The sequence below is a fragment of the Rhinoderma darwinii genome (assembly GCF_050947455.1).
Source record: "Rhinoderma darwinii isolate aRhiDar2 chromosome 5 unlocalized genomic scaffold, aRhiDar2.hap1 SUPER_5_unloc_16, whole genome shotgun sequence".
NCBI classification, from domain to species: Eukaryota; Metazoa; Chordata; class Amphibia; order Anura; family Rhinodermatidae; genus Rhinoderma; species Rhinoderma darwinii.
In genome coordinates this window covers 25,938-29,159 of record NW_027461772.1, presented here as the reverse complement: position 1 = coordinate 29,159, position 3,222 = coordinate 25,938, and the positions used below count along the sequence as shown (strand labels likewise).

At 42.5% G+C, this 3,222-nt stretch overlaps 1 pseudogene; it reads left to right on the top strand.

Annotated features, from left to right (window-relative positions):
* Window positions 1-1,091: 1,091 nt before the first annotated feature.
* Window positions 1,092-1,308, top strand: LOC142685966 (U2 spliceosomal RNA; annotated as a pseudogene).
* Window positions 1,309-3,222: the final 1,914 nt, after the last annotated feature.

Here is a 3,222-nt window from a genome sequence, read left to right as displayed (position 1 = left end):
ATGATTTTATATGTTGCTCTGGTTTTTCCTCCTGCTGTTGCTATGTTAAAAAAAGTTAATAGAGTTTTGTTCCTTTTTCTATGGGGGAGCGGGATTGAGAAGGCAAGGAGAGAAATTCTAATGAAAAGCAGACGTAATGGAGGCCTTGATTTCCCAAATTTGGAGATTTTCATTGGAATTAATTGTGTACGTTTTTTTGTAGAGCTTTTATTTAAGGAATCCAAGGCTTCCAGAATGTCTAAATATCTAGCTGGAACGGTGATTCAGCGTCTAAGTTGGGAAAAACGAAATTTATGTAAACCAATTGCTTTCCAGTGCACGGGGTGGTATTTGTATGTAGAAAAATTTATCAAAAAGTTCCAGCTAGAGGATGTAAGAATGGAGAGATTTTTGAGAGAAAAGAATGTTGTGAGAAGTATGTGTATGAATAATGTGATGTGTTCTGTAAATGGTTTGAATTCGATGGAGTCTAAGTCTGTGTGGAAGAAGATTGTTACGTATGATGTGTCAAATAAGCAGAAAGATTTATTATGGATGTCGGTACATGGAGTGTTGCCTGTAAGGAGTGTTCAGAAAAGAAGAGGTTTGGTTGCATCTGAAAGGTGTCCGAGAGAAGGTTGTGGGGATGATGAGGATGTGAGTCATGTGTTTTGGTCGTGTAAGCATGCAAAGGATGTTTGGAAAAAGTTGAGTGGGTTGTGCGAAGAATTGACTGGTTTGAAGAGTTTGACGTATGAAATTGTCTTGTTTGGTTTGTGTAGTTTGGGTAGTGAAAAGGATAGAGTGTTGTGGATTTTTTTGACTTGTGTGAAAGAGGTATTGTGGAATACGAGGAATTTGAATGTGTATAAAAGAGAAGTATTTGAGATGGAGGATGTGGTTAGTATGGTATTGGCTAAATTGTATTTTTATTATAAATGGGATCTAGAAAGAGGTATGGATGCGGAAGGGATATGGCGAATGTTAAAATGGAGGTATTTAGTTTGAGGAATTTTGTTTGATTTATCTTGTATTTGATGGAAAAATAAAATAATGAACCAGAGTGATGAGATTTTTTGAAAAATAGAGAGGTGGTTTGAACAACTACAGTTCTCGGTTTTATTCAAAAAAACCTGAATGGTTTAATAAAAAAAAAAAAAAAAAAAAAAAAAAAAATCTGTTCTTATCAGTTTAATATCTGATACGTCCCCTATCTGGGGACCATATATTAAATGGATTTTTAGAACAGGGAGATGGAAATAGAGCTTGCTCTGTCCACTCCACGCATTGACCTGGTATTGCAGTATTTCCAGGACCGGTGCACCCTTCCCTTATGTGTTGACTAAAATCAGATTCCAAAAGTGCTATTTGTGTTTGCTATTGTTTTTGTCTTTCTGATGGGATCTCCCCTTTTAATCCCATTATTTCAACACCTGTTGGACAATGCATTTGTACAGTCATGTGTGATAATGAGCTCATTTATTAAATGCAATTAATGAATACATTGCCACCTCTTGTTGTGTGTGTGTGTGTGTGTCTTCTGTGTTTCTGTGTTTCCGGCATTTCACATTGGAACAGCTCATTCACCTTCCTTGTCTTCTCTCCGCCCTCCCTTTTAGGTAGGTTAAAGAGCTGCACCTGAGCCAGCCACTGATTGATTGATGCAGCACCACAGTCAAATAGTGGAGTGGAGTAGGGGGAACAGCAAACAGCCATTAAAGCAGCCCGCCCGCCACAATGGACCTACCTGTGTACACTAGATGGATGTGATGGAATGTACTGTCGTCCCTACATTTCCAAGAAGAAGTAAGAATTGCAGTTGCAACAAACCCTTGCTTGCCTACAAAGAGAGCAGCAATTTGGATTTGTTACTATGTTACCTGGAAGAATAACAAACTGTGCAAGGATGGAGGTTGTAGGAGCAAAGAGAAGTTGTCTGTAAAGTTGGTGGATGCCTATTTTCCATTTTGCAGTCCCTTGTCTCCCTCTTGTGGCCTCCTGGAGGCAAATAAATGTGCAAAAAAAAGACAGCCTGGCGGCCGGCTGTTGCAGTGTTGCCCTCTCAGGCAACACTGAGTGACTGACTGAGCCGCACCGTCTTATATAAAGTTCAGACGGAACTTTGCACGTGTCATAGTGGAGCCCTCAGGATTCCAGAGCCAGCTTTCTGACATCATAATGGGGCCTCAGAGATAAAAGCCTGGGCCCAGGCAGTGTTGGTCAGTGCTGCTCAGCAGGCAGCACTGGACTGGACTGGATTACAGCTGATACAAGGTGTGAAGGAACAAGGGGTGGCTGTGGGCATGCACTTGCTGCCGCTGCCAGTGTTTATCTGCATGGCAGGAGGGCATTTGGGCGTTGCCAGGAAGGCGTTTTTATGTAGATTCCTCCTCTTTCAGCACTGCATTGTGGTGCAAGCAAAAGAAGCAAATCCTGTCTGGCTTCCTCTCCGGCCTTTATTCACCTCCCTCCCGCTTAGTAGCTGTAAATGTGTGTGAGCCTGCAGGGCCCCATGGAATTGCCTAGGAGTAGGCTGAATCAATCGCTGCAAGGGGTGAACAGCAGTATGGGACAGGCTCGGGCAAGGCAAGGGCCGCTCGGGTTATCGCTTCTCGGCCTTTTGGCTTCGATCTGTAGTGGGTTGAAGTCAGAGGGCAAGGTGCACTGGTGGAAACCTACCTGCTCGGCCTTTTCGGTTTTCGGACCGAACTGCTGCTATTGAGGGGTGGCTGAAAGCTGGTGTGCCTTTTTCTTTGGAGGATCTGGAACCTATTCGTGGAGGGATTCTTTCGCTGGACGTGTGGATTTCGTGTTTTCCATTGGAATCAGGAGGCGATCGAGCTCTTTTCAAGGGCTTTTTTTCGTGCTGTGGAGGAAGAAGAAATTCGTTGGAATATGGCTTATGGAAGGAGAACACCAGGAGAATGGCGAGGATTTCAGGATAATCGGCCTGACTTCTTTGATGATAAGTATGGCTTAAAGGATACTATTCGGTTCTTCGTGTCCCCAGAAGTCCGACAAGAAAAAAATCTAAGGTACCTTTATGACAAAATACTAATACCGGTTATGGAATTGGAGAAGAAGAACTTCTTTTGTATACAAACCTTCTTCTCTAGGGGAATTTATGATGTGACTTTGGAAACAAATGCATTATGCGAAAAGGCATACACCCTTTATGAAGCTAATAAGGGGCGAGATGTTTTTAAGGGGATAAAAATTGCCCCATTGTTTCAATTTCAGGCA